This window comes from Macaca fascicularis, chromosome 10, assembly GCF_037993035.2.
Source record: "Macaca fascicularis isolate 582-1 chromosome 10, T2T-MFA8v1.1".
In the NCBI taxonomy this organism is placed as follows: Eukaryota; Metazoa; Chordata; class Mammalia; order Primates; family Cercopithecidae; genus Macaca; species Macaca fascicularis.
The window spans coordinates 7,743,599-7,764,115 of record NC_088384.1 but is presented as its reverse complement, the minus strand read 5'-3'; the positions used below and the strand labels follow the sequence as shown (position 1 = coordinate 7,764,115).

General features: G+C 42.9%; 1 protein-coding gene across 3 annotated transcripts in view; it reads right to left on the bottom strand.

Annotated features, from left to right (window-relative positions):
* The window catches only part of EFCAB6 (EF-hand calcium binding domain 6), a 309,283-nt gene extending 293,189 nt beyond the window's left edge, over positions 1-16,094 (bottom strand). For 2 of the 3 annotated variants that reach the window (XM_005567057.5, XM_065522029.2), the window contains exons 1-2: positions 15,957-16,094; positions 12,640-12,776 (exon numbers count right to left, since the gene is read on the bottom strand). The gene's annotated coding sequence lies outside the window, so the exon portion shown is untranslated. The remainder of the gene's footprint in view (positions 1-12,639; positions 12,777-15,956) is intronic. The other variant, XM_074003581.1, reaches the window with a different exon arrangement.
* Between the last annotated feature and the right edge of the window lie 4,423 nt (positions 16,095-20,517).

The following is a 20,517-nucleotide window of genomic DNA, read 5'->3' as shown; positions in this document are numbered from 1 at the left end:
TGTCTCTACTAAAAATACAAAAAAATTAGCCAGGTGTGGTGGCAGGCACCTGTAGTCCCAGCTACTCAGGAAGCTGAGGCAGGAGAATGGCGTGAACCCGGGAGGCAGAGCTTGCAGTGAGCTGAGATTGTGCCACTGCACTCCAGCCTGGGCGACAGAGCAATACTCCGTCTCAAAAAAGAAAAAAAAAAAAAAAAACAGAGAGAATTTGCATTGCTGACCAGTTCCCAGGAGATGCTGGTGCTGCTGGGCGGGACATCACTCTCTGAGAATTCAGGTCCTAAATTTCAGTTCAAATGCCTTGACACCGCACACTAGGCTGGCTTCCCTTACATGCTTTCACAACAACCTCTGTTGTCCTTCATAGCCTTAGTCCAATTTGTAATGATGTAGCTATTGGGATGAGTCTTTGATTAAGGCTTGTGTCCCACTAGACTTTGAGTTCCATAAAGACTAGAGGCAAAGTAATTGACATCATCACTACATCTCCAGACCTGAGGCCAGTGACTGGTGTTCAGAGGTATTAAACGCATGAGTGGATTTGCTTCAGCTGCTGAAGCTTGACAACACAAGGTAGACAACGCCTGCCTGTGGCCTCCTGCCTGGAGTCCTCTTTCTAATCAGTCAGCGAGTGATATCAGTTTTACTGGGAGAACACCTCTTAAATCTATCTTCTGCCTCTCTGCATCCCTGAGGTCATTGTCCAGTTCATGTGCACTCACTGAGATTACAGAAATGGCCTCAGATCACTTCTAGGTCTCCAGCTTCACCTCTGATTCATCCTCCTCTGTTTCCAGGATTTACCTTTCTACAGCACAGGCATAATTATGGTACTCCCTTGCTTGAAAATACACAATGCAGCCGGGCGCGGTGGCTTACACCTGTAATCCCAGCACTTTGGGAGGCCGAGGCAGATGGGTCATGAGGTCAGGAGATCGAGACCATCCTGGCTAACATGGTGAAACCCCGCCTCCACTAAAAATACAAAAAATTAGCCAGGTATGGTGACGGGCACCTGTAGTCCCAGCTACTCAGGAGGCTGAGGCAGGAGAATGGCATGAACCTGGGAGGCAGAGCTTGCAGTGAGCCGAGATCGCACCACCGCACTCCAGCCTGGGCAACAGAGCAAGATTCCGTCTCAAAAAAAAAAAAAAAATACACAATGCAGCTGGGAGCAGTGGCTCACACCTGTAACCCCAGCACTTTGGGAGGCCAAGGCTGGAGGATCGATTGCTTCAGGCCCAAAGTTCAAGACTAGCATGGGCAACATATTAAGACCGCATCTCTACCAAAAAAAAATTTTTTTTAATTACCCAAGTAGGGTGGTGTGCCTATAGTCCCGGGTGCTCAGGAGGCTGAGATGGGAGGATCACTTGAGTCCAGTAGTTCAAGGTTGCAGTGAGCTATGATCACACTGCTGCACTCCAGCCTGGGTAACAGAATGAGAACCTGTCTCCACACACACACACACACACACACACACACACACGTACAACGTCAAATTATACATGTGTTAAAATTTCATAGGACTAGTCACCCAGGAAAAAGATAGGCACACTGGTAAAAACTAGCGAAATGTGAGTAAAGTCTTTAGTTAGTATTGACTTTAATTAAATTGATGTTGAACCAGTGTCAATTTCCCAGTTTCAATCATTATACTCTAGTTATTCTGTAAGATATTATCACTGGGAGATGCCAGAAGTACACAGGAACACAGTACTAATTTTATAACTTTTATGTGAATCTAAAATTATTTCAAAATAAAGTTTTTTAAAAACATGGATTAATCCGGTTCCAAAATGGCAGCATAGAAGCAAGCTGGCTTCACTCCCACCTGAAAACCAAAAGTAAATATACAGGGCCAACATTATCACCAGGAATATTCCAGAATTCTCATATGAAGATGAAACAGGTCTTGGGGCCACAGCTCTGAGGGGACAGTAAGAGAATTCAACTTCCACATCCATAACACCCCTCCCCTCATTCTGCCTGGCACCAAGCCTGCAAAGAAATTTTCCCCCAATTCACTGTTTCTACACTGAGAAAAGTGAGGCTGAGGTGGACAACCAGCTTTTCCACCATCTTGGGTTCCCTGGCAGGAGACCTGTACCTGCCTTAATCCATCACAAGTGCCTGAAGGGAGAAACATCCCGGAGGACAGAAAGAGGTAAAGAGGTAAAGAGGGGGAGGTGGGACTACCATCTCCAGCTCTTGAAACTCTGCTCTATAACTCAACAAAAGGAGACACCAAATCAGAGTGGCTTTTCAGCAGGTACATGCTGGTCCTCTGGACACAAACCCTAGCCAGCCTTCCCACACTGCTGGGACATCCCCTTTAGGACACCCCCCGACCCATTCAGGAAGGGCAGCATTCCAAGCAGTTACTAGAGACAAGGTGAACCTGAGCTCAAGGTTCTAACAACTACAGCAGAAAAGGAGACAGCAAGCTAGCAGTAAAGAACCTCTAAGAAAATATATCCAATGAAAACAAAACAAAACAAAAAAATCTAGAGAAAACTGGAATACACAACTATCCTTCAGTGCGAAAACACAGATGTACGTCCACAAAAAACAGCAGCAAACAGGGAATCATGATTTCTCCGAGAAATCAAAGCAAGGAACCGGTAACTGGTCCTAATGAAACAGTGGTATTTGAGCTATCTGTCCAAGAATTCAAAATAGCAATTTTAAGGAAACTCTGTGATTTCCAAGATAACACAGAAAATCGATTCAGAACTTTATCAGAGAAATTTAGCAGAGATTGAAATAATTTTTTTTTAAAAAAAAGGGGAAATCTTGGAACTGAGAAATACATTTGCTGAACCGAAAAAATCATTAAAGGCTACCAACAGCAGAATGGATCAAGAAGAGGAAAGAATCAGTTAGCTTGAAGACAGGCTATTTGAAAATACACTCAGAGGAGAAAAATGAAAAAAAAGAACAAGAAGCAATGAAGATCACCTATAAGATATAGAAATTTTCCTCAAAAGATGAAATTTTAAAAAATCATTGGTATTCAAGGGAATTGAGCAAGAGCAAGGGGTACAAAGCTTATTCAAAGAAATAATAACAGAAAACCTTCCAAAACTTGAGAAAGATATAAATATCCAGGTACAGGAAGATCAGAAAACAACAAATAGATTTGACCCAAATAAGACTATTTCAAGGCAAATAATAAACTGTCAAGTCAAGAACAAGAGAGAATCCTAAAAACAGCAAGAGGGAAAAAAGCAAGTAATATATAAAGGAGCGCCCATTCATCTTGCAACAGACTTCTTAACAGAAATCATACAGCCAGGAGGGAAGGGAACAAATTTTCAAAGTTCTAAAAGAAAACAAAAAAACTGTCATCCAAGAATATTATATCCAGCAAAGTTATCCTTCAACTATGGAGGAGAGAGAAAGTATTTCCCAGACAAACAAAAGTTGAGAGAATTCACCATCACCAGACCTGTCTTATAAGAAATGCCAAAGGACTTCAATCTGAAAGAAAGAAAACACTAACATTCAGAAAAAACAAAACTAAAGATATAAAACATGCTGGTAAAATTAAGTACACAGACAAACTTGAGATACTCTAATACTGGAATTGTGGTGTGCAATCTACTCATAACTCTAGCATGAAGCCCAAAAGAGAAATTTCTTAAAAACAGTAATAGAGGCTGGGTGTGGTGTCTCACGCCTGTAATCCCAGCACTTTGGGAGGCCAAGGCAGATGGATCACGAGGTCAGGAGATCCATACCATCCTGGCTAACACAGTGAAACCCCGTGTCTACTAAAAGAATAAAAAAAATTAGCAGGGCGTGGCGGCGGGTGCCTGTAGTCCCAGCTACTCAGTAGGCTGAGGCTGGAGAATGGCGTGAACCTGGGAGGCAGAGCTTGCAGTGAGCCGAGATCGCACCACTGTACTCCAGCCTGGGTGATAGAGCAAGACTCCATCTCAAAACAAACAAACAAACAAACAAACAAACAAAAGAACAGTAATAGCTACTGCAACCTGTTGAGATGGGTAATATAAATATGTAAATTGAGACAACTAAAAGTCAAAATGTGGGGCAGATAGAATTAGTGTAGAATTTTTTTTCATTTTTTGTTTGTTTATATTCTTTTTGTAACCTAAGATGAGCTGTCATCTTTTTAAAATAATTTCTTATATCTATAAGATGTTTCTGTAAGCCTCATGGTAACTATAATGCAGAAACCTAAAAAGCAATGAATTAAAACATACTACCAGAGAAAATCACTTAAGCACAAGGGAAGACAGTAAGAAAGGAAGGAAGGGAAGACTTATAAAACAAACAGAAAAAAGCAACAAAATGACAACAGTAAGTTCTTACTCATCAATAATAACACTCAATGTTAATTGACTCAGTTCTCCAATTAAAAGGCACAGAGTGTCTGAATAGATTAAGAAACAACACCCAACAATATGCTGCCTACAAGAAACCCACTTCACCTATAAAAACACACACAGACTGAAAGTGAAGTGATGGAAAGGATATTCCATGCAAATGAAAACCAAAATAAGAGCAGGAATAGCTTTGCTTGTATCAGATAAAATAGACTATAAATCAAAGATTATCAAGTAGTGTGAAGAAGAGGTGAGATGTCCCCTGAACTGACAAGAGGTTGTGTAGTGCTACATCCTGCACCCAGCACTGACATCCCACTGCCATCATCACCATACCCAAGAGAAAGGTTGAATAGGACATGAAAGAAGATAAAACCAGCTGGGTGGCTCACACCTGTAATCCCAGCACTTTGGAGGCCGAGGCGGGTGGATCACCTGAGGTCAGGAGTTCGAGACCAGCCTGGCCAACATGGCAAAACCCTATCTCTACTAAAAAGATGAAAAATTAGCTGGGCATGGTGGGGAGTGCCCATGATCCCAGTTACTTGGTGAGGCTAAAGCAGGAGAATCACTTGAACCCAGGAGGCAGAGGTTGCAGTGAGCCAAGGTCACGCACTGCACTCCAGCCTAGGCAACAGAGCAAGACTCTGTCTCAAAACAAACAAACAAACAAAAGATAAAACCAAGATGAAGGACAAATCACAGAGATCTGCAAGCTTGTCTGCTAAACCTGCTCCTCCAAAGCCAGAGCCCAAGCCTAAAAGGGCCCCTACAAAGAAGACAGAGAAGGTACCCAAAGGGAAAAAGGGTAAAGCTGATATTGGCAAGGAGGAGAATAACCTTGCACAACATGGAGATACCAAAACAGACCAGGCACAGAAAGCTGAAGGTGTTGGAGATGCCAAGTGAAGTGTGTATATTTTTAATAGCTGTGTACCTCTGATGACTGTACAGTTTGAAATACTATTTTAATCAAGTTTTATAAAAATGGAGAAGCTATATTGTTAGCACCAGAACACTTCATTGTTGCCTTTTGGGGAAGGAGCATATGTCACTAATAGAATGTCTTCAAAACTAGACTGATGTGGAGAAAACACCTTTCGCTTCCAGTTTTGAGAGACTTCCTCTTGGCTCCCACAAGGAGGGATTTCCTGGCTTTGACACACATGGCCACTTTAGCATGAAAGCCTTCAGGAGGGGAAAACAAATTCATTTTTATGTCCTGCTCTTTTCTCTTTCCACCTTTAGCATATACTTAACTCCCTTAAACCGAGATACCTGTTGGGACCTGACCCTCAATAATTGGTTATCAGTGTGTCAGGCAATCTGGACTTTCCAGTGAGGCCACTGAGATGGTGCCCCTAAGAAGAGCAGCGGTTCTCTTTCTAGATTGTGGATCTTTAGATAAATTCTCCCATTTTCATTTCACTTCCTGAAAGTCATGGTTGGCTCATGAAAAGTTCTTCAACCCTCACTCTAAACTTTCCCTGTACAGAGCATCAAATGAAGACTTCATAGGGTTTGATAATGGCTTTCTGATTTTTGGTAGTCCATCGAAGAAGGGAGTTTGAAAGTTGTTAAATACTGTTAACGATTGTCTGCCCATGTCCTGCTTAAATACCATGATCGGTTATGGAAAGTATCTTTAATAAAGCTGGGTAAAATCAAAACCTATCAAAAAACAAAAAGAAGGTCACTATATAAAGGGATCAATTCAGCAAGAAGATATAACAATTATGAATATATATGCAAGCCATGCCAGAGCTCACAAGGACCTAAAGTTAAATATTACTAGATCTAAAAGGAGAGACAGATTGCAATACAATAATATTAGGGTACTTCAAAACACTTCACTCTCGATTATAAATAGATCATCTACATAGAAAGTCAACAAAGAAACATTGCCATTAAACTACAGACTAGACCTAATAAGGCTAACTGATACTTACAGAACATTTCACTCACTGCTTCAGAATACACATTTCATTTTCTTTTTCTTTCTTTAGAGATGGGGTCTTGCTATATTGCCTAGACTGGACTCAAAACTCCTGGGCTCAAGTGATCCTCCCCTCAGACTCCCAAGTATTTAGGATTATAGACACACACCACTGTACCCAGCTAGAATACATATTCTTTTCATTAGCACATGGAATATTCTCCAGAATAGACCACATCTTAGGCCACAAAACAAGTCTCAACAAATTCAAAAAAGTAGAAATCATATCAAGTATCTTCTCTGATCACAATGGAATAAAACTATAAATCAATAACAAAAGGAACCTCAGAAACTCACAAACACATGGAAATTAAACAACATACTCCTGAATGACCAATGAATCAATGAAGAAATTAAGGACATTTTAAAATTTCTTGAAATAAATGAAACAAAAATCCAACACACCAAAGTCTACGTGCTACGGCAAAAGCAGTACTAAGAAGGAAGTTTATAATAATAAATGCCTATGTCCAAAAAATAGGCTTCAAAGAAACAACCTAATGATGCACTTCAAGGAACTAGAAAAGCAAGAACAAACCAAACCCAAAAGTAGTGGAAAGAAAGATATTATAAAGATCAGAGGCTGGACACGGTGGCTCACACCTGCAATCCCAGTACGTTGGGAGGATGCAGTGGAGGATTGCTTGAGGCCAGGAGTTCAAGACCAGCCTGGGCAATATAGCAAGACCCCACCTCTACAAAAACTTTTTTTAAAAAATTAGCTGGGAATGGTGGTGGCAAACACCTGTAGTCCTAGCTACTCAGGAAGCTGAGGCAGGATTTCTTGAGCTTAGCTGTTTGAGGCTGCAGTGAGCTATGATCCTGCTACTGCACTTCAGCCTGGGCAACAGAGCCCTGTCTCAGAAAAAAAAAAAAAAAAAAAAAAAAAAAAAATCAGAGGATAAACAAACACAATTGAGACAAGAAAAAAATACAGAAAATCAATGAAACATGAGTTGGTTTTTTGAAAAGATAAAGTCAACAAACCTTTAGCTAGATTAAGAAAAAAAAAAGAAGACCCAAGTTGGAAAGGAAGAAGTCAAATTAGCCTTGTTCACAGATGATGTGATCTTATATTTAGAAGAAAAACCAAACACTCCACCAAAAACCTGTTAGAACTGATAAATTCAATAAAGTTGCAAGATGCAAAGTCAACATACAAAAATTGGTGGCATTTATACACACCCACAGCAAACAAACTAAAAAAGAAAGCAAGGAAAAAACCTATTTACAATAGCTACAGAGAATATAAAATACCTAAGAATCAATTTAACCAACGAAGTGAAAAACTGATAGAAGGAAAACTATAAAACACTGATGAAAGAAATTGAAGAGGACACCAACAAATGGAAAGGTATTTCATGTTCATGGATTGAAAGAATTAATGTTGTTAAAATGGCAATACTACCCAAGGCAATTTACAGATTCAATGCAATCCCTACCAAAATACCAATGGCATTCTTCATAGAAATAGAAAAAGACATCCTAAAATTTACATGGAACCACAAAAGATCCCTAGTAGACAAAGCAATCCTGAGCAAAAAGAACAAGGTGGAAGGCATCACACTACATGACTTCAAAATTTACTACAAAGCTATTGCTATCAAATCAGCATGTCAATGGCATAAAAACAGACACAGAGAACAATGGAACAGAATAGAAAACCCAGATACAAATCCACACGTTTACAGCCAACTCATCTTTGACAAAGATGCCAAGAACACACAATGGGGAAAGACAGTCTCTTCAATGAATAGTGCTGGGAAAACTGGATAACTATATGTAGAAGAATGGCACTAGAGCCCTGTTTCTCACCATACACAAAAATAAAATCAAAATGGATGAAAGACTTAAATCTAAGACCCAAAACCCTGAAACTACTAGAAGAAAGCACTGGGGAATTGCCTCATGACATTGGTGTAAGCAAAGATATTTTGTGTAAGACTTCAAAACCACAGGCAACCAAAGCCAAAGTAGACAAATGGGATTACATTAAGCTAAAATCTTCTGCACAGCAAAGGAAACAAGCAGTAAAGTGAAAAGACAACTCACCAAATAGGAGAAAATATTTGCAAACTACTCGTCTGACAAAGGATTAACAACTAGAATACATATATAAGGAGTTCAAACAGCTCACAGCAAGTAAACAATCTGATTTATATGTGGGCAAAAGATCTGAATAGGCATTTCTCAAAAGCAGACATCCAAACGGCCAACAGGTATATGAAAAAATGCTTAACATTACTAATCATCAGAGAAATGCAAATCAAAAGCACAATGAGATATCATCTCACCCCATTTTGGATAAAATGGATTTTATCCAAAGGACAGGCAGTAACAGATGCTGGCAAGCATGCAGAGAAAGGGGAACCCTTGTACACTGCTGATGGGAATGTAAATGAGCACAGCCACTATGGAGAATAGTACGGACTTTCCTCAAAAAACTGAAAATAGAACCACCAAATGATGCAGCAATTCCACTACTGGGTGTGTATCTCCAAAACAGGAAATCAATATATCAAAAAGACATCTATCCATGTTCATTGCAGCACAATTCACAATAGCCAAAATAGAATCAACCTAAGTGACCATCACTGGATGAATGGATGAAGAAAATGTGGTACATATACCCAGTGGAATATTATCCAGTCATCAAAAAGAATAAAATTCTGCCATTTGTAGCAACATGGATACAACTGGAGGTCATTATGTGACATTCTCATTAAAAAGTGAGATAAGCCAAGCACAGAAAAGAAGAATGTTGCATGTTCTCACTCGTATGGAAGAGCTGAAAAATTGGATCTCACAAAGATAGAGTAAATTGGTGGTTAGCACAGGCCAGGAAAGGTGGAGGGGAGGAGAGGGTGAAGAGAGGTTGATTAATGGGTACAAATATATGGTCTGATAGAAGAAATAACACCTAGTGTTAGATAGATCAGTAAGGTGACTATAGATTACAATAACCTATTGTACCTTTCAAAATAGCTAGAAGAGAAGAATTTGAATGGTTCTAACATAAAGAAAAGACAAATACTTAAGGTGATGGATATCCCAAGTATACTGATTTGATCTTCACAAATTATATGAATGTATTAAATTATCCCATGTACCCTGAACTACGTACAAGGATTATGCATCAATAAAAATAAATATAAATTTTTTTAAGAAAGAAAAAATAGGGCTGGGAGCAGTGGCTCATGCCTGTAATCCCAACACTTTGGGAGGCCAAGGTGGGCAGATCACTTGAGGCCAGGAGTTCGAGACTAGCCTGGCCAACATGGCAAAATCCTGACTTTACTAAAAATATAAAAATTTAGCTGGGCATGGTGGTGGGTGCCTGTAATCCCAGCTACTGGGGAGGCTGAGGTACAAGAATCATTTGAACCTGGGAGGCGAAGGTTGCAGTGAGCCGAGATCACACCGCTGCACTCCAGCCTGGGTGACCAAGTGAGACTATCTCAAAAGAGAAGAGAAGAGAAGAGAAGGAAAGAGAAGAGAAAAAAGAAAAGAAGTAATGCTTCTCCAGGGCGTAGAGACTGAAATTCAATTTTTTTTTTTTTTTTTTTTTTTTTTTTTTGAGAGGAAGTCTTAGGCTGGAATGCAGTGGTGCAATCTCGGCTCACTGCAACCTCACCTTCAGGGCTCAAGTGATCCTTGCACCTTAGCCTCAGCTTCCTGAATAACTGGGACTACAGGTGCGTGCCACCACATCTGGCTAATTTTTGTAGAGGCAGGGTTTCGCCATGTTACCCAGGCTGGTCTCGAACTTCCGGGCTCAAGTGATCCTCCCACCTCAGCCTCCTTAAGTGTTGGGATTACAAGTATGAGCCACAGACCAGGCCTGAAATTCAAACTCTTAATTGTGGGGTAGAAGGTCATTCACATAATTAACCACCTGGCTTCAGGTGACCCTTCCAGATGCCATTACCTCCAGGCATGCTACGTTCTCACCCAGTGCTCCCAATACACCACGTAGTTCCTCACTTCTGAGTTTTGGTTCATGCCTATGCTAGAATTTCCTTCATTCTTTTGCACCTGGCACACTTCAATTACTCTTTCAAGACTGAGGGTATATCCCCTTCCTTCAGGAGACCTTCCTATTGTCCAAAATTAATCATGCTTTTACAAAGAACTTGTCTTATAGGTATGCTTTGCTAATTGTTTCAGTTAATAAAGACAAGAACCAAAAGATAAAAGCCACTCATACTTACATCACTTTGCTGTAGGGCTACAGATGTGGTGGGTAAAACATGAAGTAAAAGTTCTAATATTTTCCCATCTATTCCTCTAGTCCTACCTCAATTTTCACTTTGATTCTCTGCTTCCACACCTTTCTGTTGGCCCCTGCTAGACAACAAGTCCCTCCAGTGGACTCCACTTACCTTTTTACACTCAGCATGGCATAGCATGTGATAAGCACCCCACTAATCTTTGCTCTTGATGGACCACAGTTATCAACATTACGACTGCAAGGGATAGAAGCTTAGGCTAATTTTACCCTTGATTTTGAAAGCTAAACAAGGTTCTGAGTAAGACCAAGACACTGTGAGGAGTTCTGTAGCTCACCCCTGACTTTACACCATCCTCAGCTGAGGTTTTCAAAATAAAGAGAATTTTGAGACATTCATGAATGTGATTACTTCAGAACTTGGTGAGGTAGAAATTGGCAAGGATCATAAAAACTAATACCCCGAAAATAAGCATCAAGTCACAGACTTGATCAAATGTACTTCTTAACCAAAGGGAAAAACACAATTAGAAGGCTATCTCACTGATATATTTGTTTATTTGCCAGAGAAGTATTGATGTCCAGTTTTAAACACATGCTATTTATATCAGAATCATAACAAAAGTGCCATCCATCTGCCTTGGCATCCAGAGAAAACATAATTCAACACAAGAGTAAAAAGTGTGCACAGCCAAACAGAAATGGCACCAGAAGCAAAAATTGCTGGAACTGTATCATGGAGGGGGGTGTGGAAATTATCACTCGACTAAATTGGAAAAAAAATGTAAGCAACACAAAAGGTTTTGGCAGTTAAATCCAAACACTTGAGAAAAATCTTCTTGTCTATACTGATATCAAATGGATGTTCTGTTATATTTTGGGACACATCAACTATCAAGTTCCTTTTATAGCCTTCCACACACTTCCATATATACATCGGCCATTTACTGAGCATCTACATTCTTGGACACTGGAAAAATCAAAAGCTTTGGCATCAAGCAGGCATAGGGTCAAACTGGCTCCACTATCTACCACAAGAACTTGCAAGTTAATTAACCTCCTCCTGACTCAGTTTCCTCATTTGAAAAAGGGAGATACAGTTGCCTTCCATATCCATGGATTCCACATCCACGGATTCAACCGTGGATGGAAAACATTCAGGAAAAATATGGATGTTGGTGTCTGTATTGAACATGTATGGAGTTTTTCCCTTGTCTCAATGATATGGTATAACGATTTCCATTTACACTGTATTTAGGTATTGTGTTTGCATTGTATTAGGTATTATAAGTAATCTAAAGATAATTTAAAGCATATGGGAGGATTCTGTAGGTTATATGCAAATACTACACCATTTTATATAAGGGACTTGAACATCCATGAATCTAGGTATCTTCGAGTGGGTGCTGAAATGAATCTCCCACAGATACTGAGAGACAGCTGGAATACCTCTCCTTTAAGCAAGTATTCTTAACATGGAATCACGGTCCATGTGTGTGCTTTTGTAGCCCTACAGACTCGCTGAGATGCAAAACTGTGTGTCAGACGATTTTTCTAGAGCACTTCTCAAAAGGTAGGTGACCCCAAAATGGTAAATGCCACCGCTCTAAAGGCTGTGGATGGATCACAGGTGATATTCGTGAAGTGCTTGGCACACAGTGAGCTTTAGCTATTTGGTAGCTGTTATTTTTAGGTCCCGAGGATATACAGAAAGATAAATCAGAGCATTCGGGGGGAAAAAAAAAAAAAAAAGCATACGGTTATAGGTGTCACCTCAGAATATCAGAATAAAATAACAGAGAAAAAACAAAAAGTGAGTCCAGAAAAAACCCAGCAGGAAGAACTGGCAGGATGGAAACACCAGGAGTGCCAAAGCAGTGAGATGACCGCTGCCCGGGAATACCCAGTGCTTAGGCAGGGGATGGCATATGGCAGGCGCTCAGTGAATAACTGCTAAGTAAACGAACAAACAAATGACTGAAACCAACCCAGGATGCAGGATAACACCATTTACAACGTCCCGGGGGAAAAACTATATTCAGAAGGTGTTATTGAAAACTTACTATTCAGAAATCTTCAATTTCAAATATTCAATTCAAATGCTAGAGTCCACATTCTCTCCCTGAAGAGTGAGGACATTAAGCCCACACTTTTGTCATTGAGCAGTAATCTAGGCCCTTCCAATCCTCTGTGATGAGCCCTGTGAGAAATTTATTTTAGAAATAGGTTAGATCTATTTTTCCAGATGAATCAAAAGGCCTTATTTGCCTGGAAAAAAAATAAATCTTACTACCTTCTTTTTTTTTACTTTTATTTTTCCATGAGTTGACAAGAAGCTCCCAGCTAAATCTCCAGCCCAACTTTATTAACCATTATAGATGATCTGAGTATTCCTTCTTTCTGATACCTTCCTATTCTGTCTATATTTTTAATGATTCTGATTTACATGTTTCTATTTTACTGCATTGTAGTTATTCTTACAAGTCATCTCAAAGCCTTGGCAGGACTTGTAGAGTATATAAATATTTGAGAGTGATAGCGTACTCATCAAGAACACAAGTGATTATCAGGCAGTCCTGGAGTTGGAGCCATACTCACTACCATTTATCAACTTTGTTAAGTCCCTTAACCTCTCTGTATTCCTCTTGCCTTTTGTTTTGTTTTCTTGTTTGGTTTTGGTTTGTCTGTTTTGAGATGGGAGTTTTACTCTTGTTGCCCAGGCTGGAGTGCAATGGCGCAATCTTGGCTCACTGCAACCTCTGCCTCCCAGGTTCAAGTGATTCTCCTGCCTCATCTTCTGGAGTATCTGGGATTACAGGTGCCTGCTACCATGCCTGGCTAATTTTTTGTATTAGTAGAGATGGGGTTTCACCACGTTGGCCAGGCTGGTCTTGAACTCCTGACCTCAGGTGATCCACCCACCTCAGCCTCCCAAAGTGCTGGGATTACAGGCAGGAGCCACCACGCCCAGCCTGTTTTGTTTTTTGAGACAGGGTCTCACTCTGTCGCCCAGGCTGGAGTGCAGTGGCATGCTCATGGCTCACTGCAACCTAAAACTCTTGGGCTCAAGTGATCCTCCCACCTTCAGCTACCAAGTAGCTGGAAGTACAGGCAAATGCCACCATAGAGATGGCGGTCTCAATTTGTTGCCTGGGCTGGTCTCAAACTCCTGGCCTCAAGCAATCCTCCTGCCTCAGCCTCCCAAAGTGGTAGGATTACAGGCATAAGCCACCGCACCCAACTTGTACTTTTTCATAGCCAACTTGTGAGGACTAAATTTAAAAAGTATGAGGCACCAAACTGTGCTTGGCACATAGTAAGTGTTCAATTAGTATTAGCCAGTAGTAGTAGTAGTAGTTGTTGCAGTAGAAATAGAAGTAGTAAAACTGTGGACAAATAGATGGAAAGAAAAAGTAACAAATGGTATCTGAAACAAAGTAAACAAAATAAGCAGTGAAAGATCAAAACCAAAAGTAGAAAATGAAGCTTTTAGTACTGAAAGGGTATCTTACTCATGTTATTTCTATTCCGTTTTCTCAAACCTGTTGCAGTTGTTAACAACTGCCTTGTTAACAGCCAGCGGCCTCCCACCAGATTCCTGATCTGGTCAGACACCAGGCTACTAAACATTCTCATGGAGCTGGTTCTGTCTCCAGGTGCCAATCAGCTGCAGGGATCACAGCATGGGTGCTATAGAGATCTCTGTATAAGGGGGAAAAGTGGATAGCTGGAACAGGGCAGTTTTTCCCTGGAGAGCGAAATTTACAGTCTCAGGTAAGCACTTCTTGATAAATATCTATGATCACCTATCATGAACCAAGCATTAAAATGAGCATAGAGGAAAAAGGGAAAGCACAGATAACTAAAATAAAATCCTCATCCTCAAAGGATCTTTCAATAAGACTGGGTAGGAGGCAAATATTTTCGCATAAATTCAAAGAGGGTATTTGTGACTCACTTTCATATCCCCAGAACTTAGCCAAGTAAACGTTCGCTGAATTGAAGGCAATGGATAAAAGACATGAACTGTAGTGTATGAAAGTAGAATTTATTTACAGCATTTCTGTTAAGTTCACCCATTTAGGAGCACATATTAAATTAGGCCAAGGTGGGCGGATCACTTGAGGTCAGGAGTTTGAAACCAACCTGGCCAACATGGTGAAACCCCATCTCTACTAAAAATACAAAAATTAGCTGGGCGTGGTGGCAGGAGCCTGTAAATCCCAACTACTTGGGAGGCCGAGGCACGAGAATCGCTTGAACCCAGGAAGCAGAGGTTGCAGTGAGATGGGATCGTGTCCCTGCACTCCAGCCTGGGTGACAGAGCAAGACTCCGTCAGGAAAGAAAAGGAGAGGAGAGGAGAGGGGAGGGGAGGGGAGCAGAGGGGAAGGGGAGGGGAGGGGAAGGAGAGGGGCAGAGAGGGGAGGGAAGGAAAGAAAGAGTAGAGTAGCGGAGAGGGGAGGAGAGGGGAGGAGAGGAGAGGGGAGGGGTGGGAGGGAGGGAGGGAGGAAGGAAGGAAGGAAGGAAGGAAGGAAGGAAGGAAGGAAGGAGGGAAGGAAGGAAGGAGAGAGAGAAAGAGAGAGAGAAGAAGAAAAAACAAAAGAAAAGAAAAGAAAAGAAAAGGAAAGAAAGAGTCCTCTTAACAGGGGCAAGACATCCTGAAAGGCAAAGATTTGGAAAGAAAGGAAGGGAGTAGAGAGAGGGGTAATTTGGACAACCTTCAAGTAAGCCCTATACAGATGTGTACCTCACAAAGTGTTTCCAAACAAAATTTCTGAGGGAGGCAGGGGTAATTATGTGCAGGCTAAGGGAGAAGAGTGTAAAAGAGCAGAGATTTTGCCGTGAGACAGAAATGAGTTTGAATTCTGGCTCAGAAACTTCCTATGATAGTTGTGTGACTTTGGAAAAGTCCCTTCACCCCATAGGTTTCAAGTCCTCGTCTGTCTACAGGAGGGAGTCAATCATGATATTCACAAGAGTGGTGTGGGCACAAATGAAATCAGGAGCATGAGACATGTTGTAAACTGGAGAGATTTAGGGCATTTCCACACACATTTCCCAGTTGATTCTCACAGAGATGCAGGGAGGAAGACGTCACCACCGTTAGCGTTGTTTATCGTTCTTCTCCACATATCAGGTAAGCTCCGGGAACAGGGGCCCTACTATTTCCCACAGGGCCCCAGGGCCTACAACGTGCCTGGCACAAGCAGACGCGCCCTGAACACCTGCTGGGTGAATAAACAAATCACCACCCCTTCATGCCTGGGAGTGGGCAGCAGCGCCGGCCTTCTCAGGGCAGTGAGACCCACGGAGCTGCCCGCCCGCCCAGCCCCTCCTCGGCCTGTCGCACGCGCGTGGCCACCCCGAATGCAGCCTTACCGGGGCCCCCTCCTCGATTCTCCGCCTAACTGGGCCGGCACCCGCGTGCGCGGACCCCAAGCCGAGGGGTCTCAGAGGGGCCGCCCGTTCGGCGTCTCTAGGACGCTGTTGCCCGAGAGACGACGGCAGTCGCTGATTGGAAAATAAGCCTACACGCCTGGCAAGAAGCGGAGCTATGATTGGTCAATTGGAGATAAACGGGAAGGGGCGGGCCAGGTTGGTTCCGCGACTGCACTCCCGGAAGAAATTTCCGCCGGAAGTCTCGTTCTCTGAGGAGCGGGAACCGTGGCGGCTCGCGTCACGGGAGCGGGTTTCTGTTACGTGGGCTTTAGCGCGAGCTGGGCGGTCGGCCCTGTCCCACCGAACTGTATACGGCCGTGTGGCCGGGGGAAGTCAGCCCCCTGCTCTGAGAAGCAGACTCTCCATCTGTAAAAGGCTAAGCGTGCCCACTGGGGCCTGTGGTCAGGATTGGCTGGAGTAAAGTCGGCAAAGCTCCTATCGCATCCTGCGCCTTCGTTAGGGTGAGCACTGATGGAGACTTGCATTGGGCCACTAGGTAGCGGGTCCCACTGGGTCCGCTTGTGTGCTCGAGGAGACAGCCTCGGAGGACGGGGGCTCGCCTGCTTTGCTCAGGCTGTAGCCTCAGCCTCCGCCCATACCCACAGCAGGCATCCATTCCATTGATATTCGCTCAGTGAGTGAATTACTACTAAGACAGAGGGCCGAGTGGAAGCGCCATAAATCGTGTGAGTGATAGTAATTGTTGTCGCCGACCCTGTGGAGCACCTCCCTTGCCACGCACTCACCCATCCTAGGTACATACTTTACATGTAATTGTCATCTTCATTTGTCTTCACAACAGCCCAGTGAGGTAGGTGCTGTGGTTATTCCCATTTTACGGATAGGAAACTGAGGCACACAGGGCATTTTGTTCAAGGACACACTGCCAGTCAGGGGTAGGAGCAGAGTAAGAACCCAGGGAGCTTGCTCTTAGGCACCCTGCCGCGCTGCTCACTGTGGGAGAGAAGCAGCCAGGCAGACATGTGCAGTTTGGAATTCCCTGCACACATGGCTGCGGCAGGTCAGTTAGACTGGGTGCCCTGATGTGTGCTGCAAAGATGGATACTATGCGGTCCCTGCTGGGTAGTCTGACTATACTTCACTGGCCAGCTAGTTTTCCTGTTCACCAAGAGAATTCTTTCCCATCGCTTGTCTCAGACCTCCCGCACCCACTATGTCCTCACCTCACTCAGTGACCATGGGTCTTATCCCATTGAGAAAATGGAATGTGTAAGAATGGAATACACTCCTTCACAATCACTTTGGCATTCATCCCCTCTTTTGCTCTTGCCCCAAAAGAGGGTCTCTCCCAGAGGCCACTCCCTCTGTGTCCTGGATCCCTCCCCATTTGCCTTCTTTATTATAGGCAGTGCTCTAAGTGTGGTCTGGGAATCCCTGGGGATCCTGAGACCCTTTCAGACTGTCCATGGGGCCAAAAAATACTTTCATAACACTAAGACTTTACTTGCTTCTTCATTGTTATTCTCTCATAAGTATATGGGATTTTCCAGAAGCTACATGATGTGTGCTATTGCAACAAATTGAACGCAAAAGAAGATAAGAGATCCAGCGGTCTTGTACTAAGCCAGATGTTAAAGAGATCTGCAGAAATAGAAAACTGCCCCTCTTTTCACTTTTTTGGAAAGTATAGTTTTTCATTAGAGAACGGTAACATGTAATGGGTTTATTATTTTTAATGAGTTAATAAATTTTTTATTGATTGTATTTTCTAACATGGTAAATATTGATAGATATAAACATAAATCAAAGTTTTTTGGGATCCTCAATACTTTTCAAGAGTGTGAATGGATCCTGAGGCCAAAAAGTTTGGTCCTGAGATCAAAAAGGCTTTGGTTATTCCCTCTCTCTTGATAGCCAAGAGTCTTATTCTTTCTCTTTCTCTTTCCCTCCTTCTTGGAACATGCTTTAGTATCTCACATCTTAAAAAAAAATAGATGATGATGGCCGGGCGCGGTGGCTCAAGCCTGTAATCCTAGCACTTTGGGAGGCCGAGACGGGCGGATCACGAGGTCAGGAGATCAAGACCATCCTGGCTAACACGGTGAAACCCCGTCTCTACTAAAAATACAAAAAATTAGCCGGGCGAGGTGGCGGGCGCCTGTAGTCCCAGCTACACGGGAGGCTGAGGCAGGAGAATGGCGTAAACCCGGGAGGCGGAGCTTGCAGTGAGCTGAGATCCGGCCACTGCGCTCCAGCCCGGGCGACAGAGCGAGACTCCCTCTCAACAAAAAAAAAAAAAAAAAAAAAAAAAATAGATGATCTTCTGGTTTCCACCCCATTTCTCTGCTCCTCTTCAACCTGCTTCTCAGTAGAGCTGTCTATATATGCTGTCTTTCAGTTACCAAATTTCACAGAAGCGTGACTCTCATTGCCTGGTAACTGGCATTCTCACAAATATTTCTTCTATACTTGGCCGTACATTACTTGACCTCTCAGTAGCATTCAGCCCAGTTGATCACTCCTTTCTGCCTGAAATACTTCAGCCTTCTCTAATGCCACACCAACTACTCAATTCTTGGGCCCCACTGGTGACTTCCCTCCTCTGTGTGGCTTTTGGATGTGAGGGCCCCTCTGACACTGTCGTAGGTCCTGCTGTTACACTTCTCACCAGCCTTGACCCCTTTACTGGAATGTACTGGAGACCACTCAGACTTAAGCCATCCACATCGCCCTTGATCCACTCACCTCCCTCACTTACCTATTTGTTTTTTTTTTCTTTCTTTCTTTCTTTTCTTTTTTTTTTTTGAGACGGAGTCTCACGCTGTTAACCAGGCTGGAGTGCAGTGGCGCGATCTCGGCTCACTGCAAGCTCCGCCTCCCGGGTTCCCGCCTTTCTCCTGCCTCAGCCTCCTGAGTAGCTGGGACTACAGGCGCCCGCCACCGCGCCCGGCTAATTTTTTGTATTTTTTTAGTAGAGACGGGGTTTCACTGTGGTCTCGATCTCCTGACCTTGTGATCCGCCCGCCTCAGCCTCCCAAAGTGCTGGGATTACAGGCTTGAGCCACCGCGCCCGGCCAAGATAATTCCATTTTTTTAATGGTTTTTGGTGTTGTTTTGTTTGTTTGTTTGAGACAGAGTCTCGCCATGTTGCCCAGGCTGGAGAGTAGTGATGCGATCTCAGCTCACTGCACCCTCCACCTCCTGGGTTCAAGCGATGCTGCTGCCTCAGCCTCCCGAGGAGGTGGGATTATAGGCACACATCACCACGACCAGCTAATTTTTGTATTTTTAGTGTAGTCAGGGTTTCACCATGTTGGCCAGACTGGTCTTGAACTCCTGATGTCAAGTGATCTGCCCACCTTAGCCTCCCAAAGTGCTGGGATTACAGGCATGAGCCACTGTGCCCAGCCTGTAACTTACTTTCAAATGCTTCTGAAAAAAATTATGTATTGATAGATAGCAAATAATAAAGCAATTGGGGCAAAACGTGCACAGTAAGTGAATCTGAGAAAGGGAGTTGTATTAGATAGGACTGTGGTAACAAATTTCCACAGACTAGGTGGCTTGGACAACAGAAATGTATTGTCTCACAGTCCTGGAAGCATCTTCAATTCGAAAGAGCCTGAGGGATAATTTTAGGTGATAAACCCTGGCCAATGTCTGACTGCGTGGGCAAACATGGAATTCTAGTAGGGAATACCTTAATGTGTTTTGCACTGGCCTGCTCTCAACAGTGAAGCAGGCCAGGCACGGTGGCTCACGCCTGTAATCCCAGCACTTTGGGAGGGAGGCTGTGGCAGGAGGATCATCTGAGGTCAGGAGTTCGAGATCAGCCTGGCCAACATAGTGAAATCCCATCTCTACTAAAACTACAAAAATTAGGTGTGGTAGTGGGTAATCTCAGTTACTTCGGAGGCTGAGGCAGGAGAATTGCTTGAACCAGGGAGGCAGAGGTTACAGTGAGCCAAGATTGTGCCACTGCACTCCAGCCTGGGCAACAGAGCAAAACTCTGTCTCAAAAAAAAAAAAAAAAGTGACGCACTCATAAGTGGTGTACAACTGGATCAATGTAGCCAAGAACCCAGAAACTCAAAACCCTTGCTTATTTCCTTGAACCCAAGGACAATTTGTCCTTGTGTTGAAATGACTAATTAGATCAGTCCGTCATGAAGTTTTGTGATTCTTTTTTTTCTCCTTAAAGATCATCTTCAATCCAGAGGGTTTCCCTTGTTCCAGGAAATGTTTCACCTCCATGTGAAGATTTAATTTTTACAGAAACTGAAATTTCCTTCGTTTATTATCTAGATGAACCCCTAAAATCTATTCAATAAGGTTTGATCTTTGATGGAATAGACCAGAGTTGTATAATGTGGCAGTGGCCCCAAGGAACAGTTTGTAGGAGGAGATTGTTGTTCTTTTCTGGAAAAAAAAAAAAAAAAAAAAAAAAAACTTTCCAGAAGACATTGATGGTACCCATAGGTGCCCTGCAGTGGGTCCACTTCCAACAGGCTCAAGCCTGGATTTGGGGGGTGAGGTTCCT